We start from the raw sequence: 17,579 nt of genomic DNA on the forward strand, positions 1-17,579 counted from the left end.
TTCTGCATTTTTAAAGAGGCAATTAGTTACTGCCCCATTTTCTCCATAACTCAGGTGATACAAAGGGCCTCAGAGAGGACATATTTTAAGTGGGACATTTATTACCCCAAAAAAGGGATGATTCTAATTTAAAGTCACTGAGGAAGCTCTTTCTATAGATGTAGTCAAATTACACAGCAGAAAAAACCTGGCCTAGCTGTTCTCAACTCTCATTGCCATTTCTACCTAAGCCATCTTTAACTTAAAGATAGAGTTAAACGACCTGATAAAACCACTTGAACCTGAGAGTTGTATTTATTTAAAGCAAGCAAAGCCAGCACAATGTTGATTTGGTGGTCATGCATACAGTGAGTGTGAGATGCGGAGCCATGAAGGGTGGGAAAAAAAGGATACTTCTATCAGGTGTTCAGTGTGATGGGACTTTCAAGTTCCGAGTAGGTCATCTGTGTCCCAGGAGCATGCTTTCATTACATGAGTCTGAGGGCTGGACACATGTTTCACACCATAGAAAGATAATCTGGTTTTTGAGATCTGTCTTCACATTCTAACTTTGCTTAGCAAAACCACAACTGGAATGTTTTAAGGGCAATTTTGAATAAGCACTGTAAAAATCAAGTACCCCAAAATCCCACCATAAACATGAAATGAAAATATCTGGGATACAGAGAAAAGATGCATTTTATGAGCACCTATCTTTAAAATCTAAAATTGAATCGGAGAGCTTCTTTCTCAAAGTATAGATTCTTTAACTTCCTCTTCAAGAGAGGCATACGGAAAAGGTTATTGATTGGGTTCCGAAGGACAGAGCGTTTATTATGGAGGAAGCCATCGCAGGGTACGAGTGTGAGAAATTAATGATAGCTTTGTAAGGGTCCATGCTGTGGTGTGGAACCAGTGGGGCAACTGTCAATCTATATGATAATACATTCCCAAACTTCATAAAATCAGTGATGTGAAAATGCATTGATTTCTTTGTGAGCTACACTGAATTTGTCAAAGAGAAAGAGCAAGAAGTTTGCTGAAGTTAACACCTCGGCCTGCAGAGTGGCTCACGCCTCACGCCTCACTTTTTATTTGCTTAAAGAGTTTATGATGGGACGTGTCGAATTTCTTATTTCTATTCTTGGCCCCAAAGGAGAAGAGAACAAGCATTATGTGCATCTTCTGACCATGTGGAATACTGAAACATTTAAAAAAGAGAAAAGGAAATACATTTTATCTGAACATTTTAAAATAACCAGCCAGGGCCGAAGCTTGAACTCTGGCTTCCTTACCTCCTTCGTGCTCTGCCCGATGTAGGCACAAAAGAGTTGCTCAGTACTTCCAAGTACAGACTTCCTGATGCAATTCTGACTGCCTTCTAACTAGCGTTACAGGAAAAAATCGAGACACTAGATTTAAGGGTTTATTTCCTATCCATACATCAGGACTTATATAGACTGCTCAGAGGTGAAAGTTGTTCAAGTATGATGTTTTAAAAATCATATTGGAAAAAAGAGATACTACTTTTGGTCGACCAAATACATCATTCATTACGAAATTCTCCTATCCATAACAGTTCTAGGTGAATTCAAGGCAAGCTTTTTTTGCTCCCTTTGCCTCACTGGTAAACTCTCCTTATCAGTTAAGGTTTTAAGATGTATATAGGTTTAAAAAGAGAGGGTGGGGATTCCATCACTTTGCATAAATTGCATATAGATGGTTCCCATGAGACCAGTGAGAATGCCACCATGGAAGATTTGCCAAAACACCTTGTTTAAAATGTGCCATAAATTCTTGGATTGCAAGTGATTTTATTTATTAGGCAATCATACTGCCTCCACTTAAATAGTATCCGACACACTCGCAGTTGAAAAAGTACATCAGTAAATGGATTCAATGTATGCCTTTATGAAAACTTCTAAAAGTAATTTCCTATCAAATAAGTACCTTAGAGTGTTGAATGTGCCAAGTGTCAGAATTTTGTTAAAATTCAAAAGGAGTCAAGTGCAGGTTTTTTCCTTGAGAGTACACCTTGATTAGCTGCATGAACGGAGGCATAAGTAAGACACATCTCCTTGTCCCCACAGTAGAATAAATTATTGCAGAATTAAATACAAATTTAAATTCCACAAAGTGACATCTTTTTGGATGTATGCGACTTACCCAGGAAATGATGTATTTTCAACACAGTTTTGAGATTAAATGATATTTAGCTATGGTTTTGCATTCACAACAAGCTGTCCGCCTGCAAATTTCTTCTTTTTTTAAATGCAAGAAAATACTTAAAGCTGCTCTACTAGAAGTTTATAATATTTTATATAAACATTCTTAACTGATCTGTGTGTAAACATTTTAATGGCAATTCTTTCAGCAAACACACAATATAGTCCCAACAAACCACACAGCATTTGATGTTTTCTTCATAAATCAGCTGTACCTAATGCAATTTATCTTTTAAAAGATGTTTTTGACTAAACACAGTTCTGAGTCGCTAAGAAATCCACAAATAAGCACCTTATCTCTTTAATGACTTGCTTAGGCTTCCCTATATTTACTGCTTAATGATCGGAAGCATTTAATTTTCAAAGTTTCATTAAAACCCATCTACAAAGCTGATGGATAAGCAATAGTGATTTGTGATGGAAGATGTGGGAAGCCATTAACCTACATAGGTACCAAGGAGAAAAGTAAACAGAGAAGAGAATACTTTTTTTGAAGACAAGTCTCTTCCTATTTGTCATTATTAAACTCCAGAGCATCTGTTCCAGGTTTGATCTTCAATACGGATATGAGGCATTGCCGCCTGGAAATGAAAGTCTAAGATAAGGTAGGATTCTTAAGAGATCTTCATGAAAAAAAAAACTACCCCAGGTTGCCATTTACTGGGAAGGGGAAATCAATACGAAGACCTAGAAACTTGTGGCGAGAGGACATTTTCTAGGTATAGGTCAGAGTTTATCAAGTTGCCTCTTTTGCAATGTTATTTACTTGCTAATAAGACCAACTGACTATACCTGAATACTGTGTTATCGTCAAAATGTGATTTTAAAATTCTCTCCTCATTTCTTGTGTGCTTGAGGTTTGCCGGTTTATTTTTCCCGAGCTCGGAGTGGGTAGACAAGGTCGATTTAAAAGAAAATGAATGGTTTTATACTCCTTTTTATTAAAAAAACAGGCATCCCAAACGCCACACTGCGCCGTACCCAGAACATGAAAAGGTATTTAAGAAGCAGGCCTACCGTTCTCATCATCTGACTTATTTTCGTTGTCAGAATCGGTCAAAGTAAGGGCTGAGTTCTCACGACTGGACAGGCCGGAACTGCGTCTGGATTTTATCCCTCTCCCCCACAGTCTGATGGCGTGTTCTGGAGACATCCCTCCCTCCGTGTCGGAGTCGGCGTCAGACCCTGTGCTCAGAGAGTAGCCCTGGTGAAGGATCCCCATGTCAGAACAGTAGCCACTTCGGTGCGGGGAGGCCTCACAGATTCCCAGTTCCGCAAGGGTGAAGTTAGTTCCTAAGGTGACAGCAACAGAGAGACTGATTACAAATTGTGAAATGCCTTACAAAGTGGAAATTTATTCTTACAAAGAGCAGACAGGTGTTTTTCCCATCCAAAAAAAAAAAAAAAAATCTACCAGATTCCATGGTATACAGGAATATATGAGTAAGAGTATTTGGGATATTGGGCTAAATTTGCGAGCAAAAAAGTAAACATCTAAGATTAATTTTAACCCTATGCCAGAATGCTCCAATTTTGTTTCAAAAATGTTACAGCGTTTACTGTTGTCTAGGTAGCACATGTAGCTGAAAAAACATAGAATTTATAATAGCTAACATATACCAAGCGCTTACTTTGCTCTGGGCATCTTTTGTTTGGCAACTTCTATCTTACGTTTTTAAGTTTTATAACAACTTTATGAAGAAGATAATATTATTGTAATCATTTTGTAAGGAAACTGAGGAACAGAGGAACAGAGAATTTAAGTGACTTACCCAAGGTCACACATCTAGATTGGAGCAAAACATGGATCTGATCCTTGAGCAGTCTGTCTTCATGTCAAAGAACCTTAATCCTCCAATAAGTGTGAGTGGTGGCCAGGAGACCTGGGTACCGGTCCCAGCTTCCCACTGGTAAGTCTCATTGTGGCAAGTCTCTTACTCCTTGAGCCCCAGTTTTCTCATCTGTAAAATCTGGGTATTAATCTATTAAATTCCTCTCAGGATCACTGTGTATCTTCTTTGTGATAATATACACCAAACTTTTTTTAAATAAACTATGTAATGTATTATTTAATTCAGCATCCTAGGGATGAAGAGTCAGTCCTTATGTTTTTAAATGATATCAAACAATGTCTCCAACTTAAAACCACAAGTAGGTTTCACCTCTGGAGAGTGAATGGGTGCACAAATGGGAAACAGAAGGGAACAGGCATTTACTGACCATTTATCTGTTACCGTGTGTTTGGCATGGACAGTTTAAAGGTTTTAAATCTGATTTAAATATCATCATAGCCCAGCAGTTGGGCGTTGACCGTTCCCAAGGTCACGCCTAGGCAAGTGGCAGATCCAGGATACACCTCTAATCTGCAGATTCCCAGTATCTGCTCATTTTACAGTGTGAAATGGTCTCGATCAAAAACCAGCCTGGAAACATTTTGGCACAGTGAACACTCTATCTATCTGGGTGCTTTACCCTTACAGCTTCTTACAAGACATTTTAAGCTTTTGATGCAAATTAGATGAAATCATGTGGTACATTCTATTTACTGACATATCAAGCTGATTTTTTTTTTTTTTTGTCTTTAACCAAGTTATAGACAATCGGGAAAATGCAGTGAAGAAATGCACTTCCATATTATTAGTGAGGAAGGCATTACAAATAACATGAACCCCATGTTTACTTTGTATATGTTGTTTATATTAGGGCCATTCCCTATCAATCATATCTCCAAACTTACGATATAATATAACTACTCTATGATACTCCACATACATGGCATCATTTCTCAGGTTTTATTTTAAAAAATGTTAAGCAGCTGTTTTTATTAACATAGTGTGTCTTTAATTTGTAATAGACACGTATTTTTATTCTGAGGTTTTACTTTCCAACTTCGCTACACGTTGAAGTTGCACAGACTTTAGTTGGCTGTGTAAATGGATCAAACCCATTTTATACATAATTGCCTCTGCAGAGTGAAACCTACTCATTGGAGAGCTAACCCAAGCAAAACTTCTGTGGGTTGGGGTGATTTCCTGCTCACTGTGCAGGGAAGAAAGAAGTCCTCACTGCCACCTGCGTGGTCCTAAGCACTGTTATTTATTCCCTGTGCACATTTTATCATGTTGTCCGAGATCCTCGCCCATGTACTATGTTCCAGTTTACATTCTTGGTAAGTAGGTATTGTCTCATAATTATACACTGAAGTAAATAGTTTCAGTAGTCTATACAATGAAAGTTAAGTTTGTACATGTCTGATGTTACAATACTTTTCTATTTTTGTTTTCTCAGTATTAAGTAAATGAAAAGAGTCACTTAATATAAGCATTCTCCCATCTTGTTTTCAGAGCTCATGTTTGCTCTGGACGGGCATGAAATACAATGCTTCCTTTTCCTACAATAAATGAAAACAAGTCAAACTAAAGCACACATGTTCTTATTCCACATGCAGGAATTTTTAGCTATATGATTCCATTTGAAATGGAGTGTGTATCTATTGAGGCAACTTTCCTGATGGTTTTCCCACATCTCATTATCTGGAACTAGCTTCAAAGACCTCCTCAGGAAAAGAGAAACATCTGTGTGAGGAAAGGAAGCCTCAGTTTTCAGAACATCCCATGTGCTTTTTAATCTGGGTACTTGAAGTAACAGGCCTAGGGCATGGAAAGCCATGGAATAAATACAGTCTCCCTTCTTGGGTTATCAAATTTACTTGATGTTACAAAACTAAAATACTATTTCTTTCTGTTAGAACTTGAGATCATAATAAATCAGTTAAAATTTGCACAACTTTTAAAGTAGCCACAAATGTTAGGAAACAGTGTACTTTAAGACTTTCAACTTTAAACTTATAGCCCCATAAGCCACAAACAAGCAACATTATAAAGAAAATTGGAAATAAGGTACTGAATTCACCAGGAAAAAGTAACTATGTTCACACTGGTTTATAGGAAGCCAGGTTTTCGTCTAAATTCAGAACAGTTTCCTCAAAAATACTACCTTCTAAACTCCTCATCTTCATCTTCATCTTCCAATAGGACCAATGTTCCCCAATGCTACCTGTTCCTCATAATTCCTAGTTTGGTACCTTTTGTCCTCAACTAACTCAAAGAATAGGAATCTTATCCTAAGTATCTGGGACAGATTCTGTCTGGCTCAAGGCTTTTCCAAGTTTGATGGCTTAACATATGAAGCTGGTAAGTCACATACACAGTGGAAAGGAAAAACGGATCTATCATTTATTAAATCATTCAACAAATATTTATCGTTCCTAGTTCTGTGCTAGGCATTGGGGATATAACAGTGAGCCTTATAAAAATGGAGCCCATGACATTTACAGTCTAATCGGGAAAGAGACATTAATCAAAGAGTCCCATAAACAAAGTACAATTTATACAGTGATAAATACTATATAGGAAAAGGACAAGGAGCCATGAAAGGTCATCTAGTGGTCCCACTGTTCATCCTTTCACAGCTTGGCCAGAAGATGTTCATCTAGTGGTAGATTCACTACTTGGAGGGACTATGAATTTACTCCAGGAAGTTATCAGGCCCCTTTAATTTGCTCTTACCATACTGCTCCCAAACATCCCCCTACACACATTGATTTCAGACAAACATTTTTCACATAGTTCATCTTACAGTACAAAAGCCTCATGTCATACTCTTCTGCTCAGAATGTAAACAGCATAGGGGAATTTTAATACCATGTCAACTTATTGTTTTGCACTTACTTTGCTCATTGATGGAAGGTTGATTTTGCTTTAATTCATCTTGTGTAATTATGTCTTTATTAAGCTCCATGGCAGCTTTGAATGGAAGAGAGAGACTAGTCATTGTGTGATTCTCCGAGCTAAGATTTCTAGTGGAAAGCAGTCAACATTTCTTTCCTTCTTTACTTTCTTGCAGAAAGAGTCATCATATTCCAGTATTCATGAAACATATGTTTACCTTCTATCTGCCTCCAGTCTCTCTGATACCATATTAAAGTGGATGTGGACGATGTCTCAAACTCATTTCATCTCAGGTATGTGTTTTATGGTCACTGCCAATAAGTTGCCCAGTGTGGCCCCACGCTATATTATCAAGGCCAAAGTCACAATTTTTATTTTAAAAAATCCATATTTATATCACGGAATTTTAGTATAATTTACGGTGTCGGGAGAGAACATTAATGTCTAAAAATTGTTAGGTGATCAGGATAGCAGAACACAAGTGTTTAAAAATAATTATCTTGGTAGGTTTCTTTGTCTTTAAGTCATCTTTGTCTTGACCATAACTTCAGTGTATAACCAAGATCCTCTTCAGAACTTTGAGATACATTTTGCAAGAGATATCAAAAATCAGCCCTTGACCAACTGGTTTTGTCTGGGGACACAATTCAAAGGAAAGATATGGCAGCGTATTGTGATCATGGCTTTATCTTCTAAGTTTTTACCAACTTCTCACACTTTGAAATAACCTTTAACTAGGAGAAGCACATATGTCGCTAAGTCAGAATTATCATGTCATGGTAATACCAGGGAATACAAATAGCACTGGAAATGTCAGCATTTGAACAGATTTTCTACTATGAGGGCAGGAAGATAAAAGTTAACTGTAGTAATAGGGGAGTACAATATAGAAAACTTGTATTACCTAAATGTTCAATACGCAAGTCCCCAGAATTTAAGAGATGAAATTCTACACACAGGAGCAAAAGTTGCTACAACGTGGAAACGGTCACTAAAGATCACTTATAAAATTAATCCCCGCCATCCCCACCCACTTACTCCTAGTATCTCTTCTCATATCAACCACCCTGTCAACATCTGTATCATTAGTTCGTTGCTGATAACAGAAAGAATATGGTGCCAACGTGAGTTTAAGTTGTAAAGCTTGTGAAGACGCAGATTTCTGTGCAGTCAATACAAGGGATACTAAGAAACACTAGGGTCATAAGCAATGCCGCATGATTACCATGATCTAACCGAATTAACCCGTGAACAAGAAAAAACAAACAAACAAATGGAAATGCATGTTGGCATGATGATGGTTTCTTCAAAAGATGACTTGACAGACTTCTGGTTTTGGATCAAGATAGAATTCCCCATGTCTCTCTACTTGTCTCACTAAGTACAGCTAACCCCCCTGAACAGTACATAGAAAAACTATATAGAAAGAGTTTAAAAGGGATCTAAAGAAGACAGACCTATGAGGATCATGGGACCTGAGGAAGGACATGGCTGTTGCTTTATATATCCCAGACCTGGTGTTAGAGAAATCTGCAAATTAGAAACACCAGTGGAAGCAGGCAAAACAAGCCCAGAGTAAAGCCTGCTGTAAGTGAAGGGTCCTCCCTTACCTCCACAAACACCTTAGGGTGGAATCAAGTGATAAAGCAGAATCTCATCCTCATCCAACAGGAATGAGGCCCCCCAGACACCCCACAGGAAGGGGTCATTGGTGGCCATAAGGTGATCCTGGACTTCCATCCCCACCCAATGGTAATGAAGCACCCCTTCCTCTCCCTGATGGTGTCAGAGAAGAATTAATGTTAAATCTAAGTTTACCACCACTGAAGGATTCACGGGGGAACTGTAAAGAGGTGCGCCTCTCCCTCTCAACCAGGTTGGGATCTGCAGAGTCCTAGTGAAAAGTCTCAAATCCCTACTTGGCTCAGCAGCAAGAGAGCATCTCTTCCCAATCCCACCCCCGCCCCCCACCCCCACCCCCACCCCAGCCCTGCTTTGTCAAAGTAGGCCAAGTGAGGAACTTGGACTTTCACCTCCACCTGGCAGTCAAGCCTCAGTGTCCCATTTTTCCCACTGGCTTGGTGTCAGAGGAGGCCTGCTGAAACAGAAGATTCAAATAAGATCCAGAGTTTCAAAACAGAATATTTCAAATAGCCAGGATACAATAAAAAAAAAATCACTCATCATACCAAGAATCAGGAAAATCTCAACTTGAATGAGAACTGATAATTATTTAAATAAAAGGTTAATGAATAGTCCTTAGGAAGATTAATGAATTCATCCATTTTTTTTTTTTGAAAAATACAACTCTCTGTGATCATGCTGTAAAATTCAAATATAAAGTGAAGGATGTATTATACATCCATGCAATTTTGCCATAAAATGTATATTATGCCTTTCACAAAAATTGTTATTCTTTATCCTTTTGAATAATTACAGCATTGTTGGAATAATGAATTGTATTAAACAAAATAAAATATACTCTTGATAATCAATTTTCTTTTTTGAAGATAAAGTTGCAATTAATTATTTTTACGATTTGATATGAAATACTGGTTCTTTTTTTAGCATTGATTCCATTTTTAAGTGGCCTTTTTCTAGCATCATTTATTCTAAGACAAAGAGAATCTGTTGTAAATAAACATGGGTCACGTTTCTTAATCAAATGTTAGAGTCTACATTTTCAAGTCAGAAATGAGTACGAACTCCAAATTTTCCAGCAAGTATTTAAGAAAATGATATAAATTATAACGTTATAGTTCTTTTTTTATCACAGGGAGTAATTTGATCTGATACCCTAAGTTTTTGCAGCAGAAAATTACCAAGAAAAATATGGCAATTACAAGTGGTAACAGTTAATTTTTATTTTTGATTAATCGAAAATGTACCACCAAATTATATTTAATATCAATACCTTATTTTGAAATTTGAGAAATTATTGATATGTACAAGCTACACAAAATAATCACCAAAAATTTACCAATATTATCTAAAATATGATTTTCAAGCAATCTAAAATCTACATATCTATAAATGCATTGATAATTTTGAAAACCACTGAAGAAACTACTTATGAATTCTAATGTTTTATGCTTGTGTATACTAAAATTCTTCACATAAACTCCTTAATGCCCTTCTAAAGTTCATCTGATTTTACATAGTCAGATATTTTCCCAAATGTTGACAAAACTGTTCATGAAAAATCCTGTGGCTTAAAACTACAGAGAAGATGTATGTGCATTATTGTTCATAAAAATTTAAGCCAAATATTTATATTTCAAAATTCACTTTAAGAATAATTTTCTTATATGTATAGCTCCTAAAATGTTAATATTTTGATATTTCTAAACTTCCAGATTATTTTAAACTCTACCTAAATGTGTGATATGTCACAACTTTCACAATTCTTAAATAGAATCATTCCAGCGTAAATAAACACATTCTGAATCAAGGAAACATCAAAATGGCTAGTGACGACAGGAGAGTTTCCAATATCCTTGGTTTCTCTGTAGGCTTTATAACTTCAAAGAGAAAGGTGAATGTGGCATTCTCCTCTGATATGGTGGCATTTTCACTGTTCCAGCCTGAACAAAGCCCGATTTGGAAAACCCAAAGCAGCCACAACAAAAGGTTCTGATGAACAACTGCCAGCTCCTAAATAGAAATGAAATACCCAGTAACCTAGCTAGCTGGAGATTCTTTTCTGCTGATGAAAATTTCAACAAGAAAAAATTGAATTCTGGTTAAAAAAACTATACTTATCAGTTACCTTATGTAACAGCATTACCAAGGGGTAGAGTTATCTGACCATGTGAGACTCTGCCACTTCAAACAAAATTTTTTTTGGATAGAAAAAATAAAAGGACAATAGTGAGTTAGCTGCAACAGTCTAGCTGTCCTATGTTTGGGAACAACTACTAGATTAGCATACATTTATTGAAGTCTTCCCAGTGTGGCAGGGGCACTGTTCTAAATGCTTTCATGTGCAGTTTTCAAATTAATGAGGACGACAGCCCTATAAGTGTTAACTATATAGGCTAGGGTTAAAGTGCGAATTCCAGAGTCTGTTTTAAAAATCCTTGACCATAGGGGCACCTGGGTGGCACAGCGGTTAAGCGTCTGCCTTCGGCTCAGGGCGTGATCCGGCGTTATGGGATCGAGCCCCACATCAGGCTCCTCTGCTGTGAGCCTGCTTCTTCCTCTCCCACTCCCCCTGCTTGTGTTCCCTCTCTCGCTGGCTGTCTCTCTGTCACATAAAAAATAAAATCTTTAAAAAAAAAAAAAATCCTTGACCATAAATTCTTAGAATTATTTCTTCTGATGAATCTCCACTTACTCATTTATAAAATAAACATAAAAATAGCACCCACCTTCATAGGGTTGTTGTGAGCAATGAGTTAGACAAAGCAGGTAAAAATGCTCCTCAGAACATTGCCTGCCATAGAGAAACTTTATAACAAACATATGAAGATCATCAGTTTACAGATGCAGAAACTTTATTTTCTAATTATAATTATTATAATTTAATTTGTGCAATTTATGTTTTTAAATTATAATTTATTATAATTGAATTATTTACTAACATTTTCTATTTTCTCTTGAGTTGATTTAGAAAGTTTGGGAACAATCAATATTTCTAGGAGTATGCTCATTTCATCTGTTTTCAAATGGATCGGCACAAAGTTATCCAAATATATTTGAATCCTCTTTAATTTCTGCTAGATTTGTAGAACGTTGTCTTTATTTTCATTCTTGACATTACTTATTTGTGCTTTCTAAAAATATTTTTAAAACATTTTTTAGTATAGTTGACACACATTAATTTCAAGTGTGCAGTATAGTGATCAAAACCTCTATGTGTTATACTCTGCTCACAAGTGTAGCTATCATATGTCACCATACGACACTATTACACTATCATTGACTATATTCCCTATGCTTTATCTTTTATTCCCGTGACTTATTCATTTCATAACTGAAAACCTGTATCTCCCACTCCCCTTCCTTCATTTTGACCATCTTTCCTACCCTCTTCCTTCTGGGAACCATCAGTTTGTTCTCTGTATTTATAGGTCTGATTCTGCTTTTTGTTTGTTTATCATTTGTTTTTTTAGATTCCACACATGAGTGAAATCATACAGTATTTGGGGGCACCTGGGTGGCACAGTCGTTAAGCATCTGTCTTCGGCTCAGGGCGTGATCCCGGTGTTCTGGGATCGAGCCCCACATTAGGCTCCTCTGCTGAGAGCCTGCTTCTTTCTCTCCCACTCCCCCTGATTGTGTTCCCTCTCTCGCTGGCTGTCTCTCTCTCTCTGTCAAATAAATAAATAAAAATCTTAAAAAAAAATCATATGGTATTTGTTTTTCTCAGTATGATTCACTTCACATAATACCATATAGAGCCATCCACATTGTCACAAATGGCAAAAAACAAAACCCAAACTGATTCTTTTTAACGGCTATATAATATTCCTCTGTGTGTGCGTGTGTGTGTGTGTGTGTGTGTGTGTGTGTGTGTGTACACACCACATCTTCCTTATTAGAGATATCATATGATCCAATAATTCCACTGCTGGGGATTTACCCAAAGAAAATGAAAACACTAATATGAAAAGATACATGCATCCCTGTGTTTATTGCAGCATTATTTATAATAACCAAGGCATGGAGGCCACCTAAATGTCCATCAAGAGATGGATGCATTTTCTTTCTTTTAACTGGATTGGTTTCACCAATGATTTTGTCTTTCGAAAAACAAATTTTTGCTTTTCTGATTCTGTATATGTTTTTTAATTTATTAACTTCTATCCTTATTTATGGAAATTATCCCTTTCCCCTCCTTTCTTTGAGTTTATTCAACTGTTCTTTTCCATAGCTCTAAAATTTGAATCTTTATGTCATTAGTGTTCAGCCACTCTTCTTTTTTTATTATGAATATTTCAGACTATATATTTTTCTGTAAACATATCTCAAGTTTTGATTCATAGCATTTTCAATGTTGTTTAGATCTAAACCTTTTATACATCTACTGAACCTATTTATTAAGTTTCCAAAAGTATTGTGATATTTTGCATATATTTTGTTTTTGACTTCTAATTTAACTGTATTTGGCTAGAGAGCAAAATTTTTATGTTACTCAATCTTTGAACAGTTTTGAAATTTGTTCTACAGACTGATAAACTTTTTTAAGTATTATGTATGTATCTGAGAAGAACACATGTTCTCTAATTATTAAGTGTAAGATTCCAGATATGTCAATTAGACCAAATTATTAATCATGTGTTCAATTCCTCTATATGGCACTAATTCTTCTCTATCATTTGCTGTTTGCTTGTCTTATCAATAACTGAAAGATATATGATAAATTTCCTATTATAATGGTGTTTCTCCCCATAGTTTTATTAATACTTGCTTTTGTCCATAAAGGCTCTATTATAGATATATATGGGTTTAGAATTATTACAGCTTTCTGATGGATTATTGATTATCCATCAATTACTGATTATCATGAATATGTAGTGACTATCTCTAATAAACATTCTTGAGATAATAGCTAATTTTAGTATTAATTATATTTTATAAGGAATTTGTCCATTTCATCAAAATTACTATAGTTTATGACAATACCTATGAATATGTGTAGGATCAATAACAATAGCCCTTATTTTATTCTGAATTTGGAGTATTTGTATATTCTATATTTTTTCTTAATCATTCTTGCTAGGGGTTTATCAAGTTTATCAGTTTTTTTCCAAAGGACCAGCTTTTTTTCCTTTTATTGTTTATTTTCTATTTCTTTAATTTTTGCTCTTATCTTAATCATTTTTCTTAACCTATCATTGGGTTTTATTTGTTCATTCTTTTCTAATTTTTTTTCTTTCTAGGCTCTTGAGGTAGAAATATAAATCACTGATTTAAAAACAATTATTTTGTAAATAAAGAAACCTAATAATCTTCCTATTCACCTGCATCCCACAAATTTGAATATGTTGTACTTTCATTATAATTCAATTCCAAATATTTTCTACTTCCTCTTGTACTTCTGTGTCACATGGGTTACTGAGAAGTGTGTAATTTTATTTCTACATATCTGGACTTGTCTAGATTTCTTATTGATTTCTCACTTAAGTACTTGATGGACAGAGAACAAACTCTCCAGGATTTCCTCCTGAAATTCACTGAAACTTTGTAGCTCCGAATACAGTATATGAAGCTGAATGTTTCACTGGAAGATAAAGTGTATCTACAGTTGTGTACAGTAGTCTATAAATATCTATTTGGTCAAGAGGAATAACAATGTTGTTCTCTAGACCCTTACTGATAATTTTGGTCTATTTCTTCTATTAGTTACTGAGAAAAGGGTTGAATCTGTATCTAAGTATGGGTTTTATCTTTCTCCCTTTACAATTGTCAATTTTTCTCCTCCTCCTCTTCTTCTTCTTTTCTCTTCTTTTTGAAACTGTTATTAGAACACATATACTTTTATATCTCTGGGGTGAATTGATACTTTTATCAATTCCAATATCCATCTTTTTCTCTGTAATACTTTTTGCCTTAAAGCCTATTTTCCTGATATAAAATACTCAAGCCAGCTTTCTTAAGTGTACTGTATGTAGTAAAGATATTGTACATCTATTTCTGTTCCTTTCTTTTCAACTTTTCTGTGTCTTTGTATTTAGAAATATATCTCTCGTAGACAGCATATATTTGGGACTTGCTATTTATCTGACAATCTTTTCCTTTTCGTTGGTATGACAGTCCATTTATATTAATGTAATTATTGATATGGCAGGATGTAGGCTCATCATTTTGCCATGCTTTTCCTATCCACCCTTTTTTTGCCATTCCTCTCTATATTTCCTTTCCCACCTTTATTTGGGTTAATAATTTTTTTAAATTTCATTTTAACTTTTCTATTGATTTTTTAGTTATCTCCTCAAATAATTTTTGGTAGTTTCTCTAGGGATTATAATATGTATGCCATGTCAGTCTATTCAGAGTTCTAATCTTATATGCTGTTCCTTCAATTTCTGTGAATTCATCATTTCTCTATTCTAAAAATTTCTCAGTCATTGCCTCTTAAATATTTACTCACTTGTATACTGTTTATTCTTTTCACTAATTAAACTAAGTTTTACCCTTTTCTCTAAATGTCTCTATTATATTTTTAATCTCTTTCCTCTCTGTGCTGTTTCTTGCTAATTTCTTCTTGACATTTTTTCCAGTTGACTAATTCTCTCTTTAATTATGCCTGATCTCATGTTTACTGTATGAACTCAACTAGTTTTTCAACAATTATGTATTTCATTTATAAAACTTACATAGCTTAAGTGTTTCTGTTCAGCTTTTCCATTATCATCTTACTTGCTAATTTGCATATTATACATTTGAAAGTATGGATCTAACAAATTATAATGTTTTAGGACTTCAAAGATGATAATTGGTTGTTTGTTGATTTGCTTGTTCTTAATTATGAAGGTTTTTTTTATGTATTTAATTATATTTATTTTAGCTTACACTGGTTTATTTTAATTTTTGAAAATCACAAGGGCCTCAGATGAAGATTTGTATTTGCTTCTGTCTAAGACATGTGGTACTATTAATCACATATCTCTTTTAGGATTCCTGGTTAATGCAAGAATCTCAGTTTCATGTCCTTCTTGCTTTAAGTCCAAGGTCCAATGTCCCAAATGCAGGTCTGATACCAGCCCTTGCACTCAGTGAAGACCTACCAGAAGCTTGCAGTTCAATCTTCAGATTTCTGGGCTTTAGTTTATTTTTTAGTTTTCATTTTGTTTTATTTTAGCTGCTTGGAGAGTTATCTTACTTAATGTGAGGACTATATTATTTTTGTTTTGATCAAGCTATTCAATAGTCTTATGTTTCAGTTTTTTCAATTGTAAAATGGAGGAAATTATAGCAGTACTTGTCTCATCTGGTCATTGTGTCACAGAGTGTATGTATTTAGAATATTCCAGAACAAAGTCCAAAGTCAATAAATATTAGCTATTATTATTAATATTACTATTATCATGTTACTAGTAAGTGTAAAAATACAAAATGATGGACATGATTCCCTTTTCTAATTTTTCCTACCTCTACACAAACAGAATACTTTTCCAGTTACACTATATATATTTAGATATATTTAATGTTTGTTCTATTAATTAAGGTAACATTCTAGTTTCTTAAAGGAAAACAGAATATTTGATATGTCAGTAGAGACGCTACCAACATTAAAATTTTGACAAAGACATGGCATCTGCATTCTCAGCACTCATGAAGGGCCCAGTCTCTATCATGCATTTGATGTTTTGAAAACATTTTGACTTTCCCATCACTGAAGGATTATTCTAGATCTCAAGAGTTAATTAACTAATCTACTGTCTGACATCTAGTGAGATGGATGGATTGCAGTCTATCACCAGGTGAATATATGTATAGCCGATATTTCACTTCAGTAACTAATCAGAGTCTACTTTGTAACCACAAATATTGGGGAGAAATGTTAATGATATACTCTTGTTTGTAAATCAATTCCTTTAAATCAACTGCTTCATTACCAATTACTGCTAGGATTTAGATACTTGTCTAAAACTATGTTAAGCATCCAGGCACAGAGCTTGTAGAGAATGGCAAGACCATAGTTTCCTAGTGCCTGTTAGCATCATTAAACAGGGAGAGGATAATTGAAACTGAATCAAGAGTTTTCCTTTTCTTCCTTTCCCACCTTGCTTCCTGTGTTCCAAACACATGTCGTAGGTTACAAGTACATGTAAAGCCTTAATTACATTTAGCATCTGGCAGCTGTTGACTTACAGAGAGTTGTTGAGTCACATAAACTCAAAGTCAAAAGGAAATTCAGGAATAGAAGGCAGAAGCTTGCTCAATGGAGTAAAAAAATCTTATGTCATCACAGCTGAAATACTCTACCATCAGCACTATTATGTTCATGGTGTGAGTGATGCCGTAACTAATCAGTTTCAGCAATACCAGAGACTAACTTGCCACAAAAATACATCATTTCCGATGGGGTTAGAGCCATCAAGTAAAGGGCCTTACAAGCATTGCTTTTAACAAGTGATGGATTCATTCACATACAATGGAGACAACAGCTTTACAAGGATTTTAGCACATCTAGAGGCATCAACCGATAACTCTTAAAAAACATGATCTTCACACTATCCACTCAAAACTGTCACCAAAGTTAGATGTGTCAAGCAGTTTAGTTTATACACTGCTTACTTTTGGAGGAAATAAGTCTCCTGAGAAACCAGCAAGAAGAGATACAAACCTTGAATACTGGCCACCGTTTGCCACATATTGGCAATTTTATGAGTAGAGAATTATCAGAAATAACAGTCTGGGTCTTAATAGAGATAGACCTCAAAATCCAAATGTCAAGTTATAAAAGCATAATAAGAAAAATATAATGAGTGCTAAATGTTGTTTTTAGATACATAATACTAACAAATCTGAACTGGAAAAACATACACCAAATTCTTCATAGCAATTATTTCTGGCAATACAGAGAGAAGAATGCAATGGCGGGGGAGGGAGTAGAGGGAGGAAAGAGGATTTGAAACAAATTTGACAAAATATTAACACTTGTTAATTACAGGGGATGAGTACTGTGTACTTTATT

The sequence above is a fragment of the Ursus americanus genome, chromosome 15 (genome assembly GCF_024610735.1).
Source record: "Ursus americanus isolate L20-20 chromosome 15, mUrsAme1.1.p, whole genome shotgun sequence".
NCBI lineage: Eukaryota > Metazoa > Chordata > Mammalia > Carnivora > Ursidae > Ursus > Ursus americanus.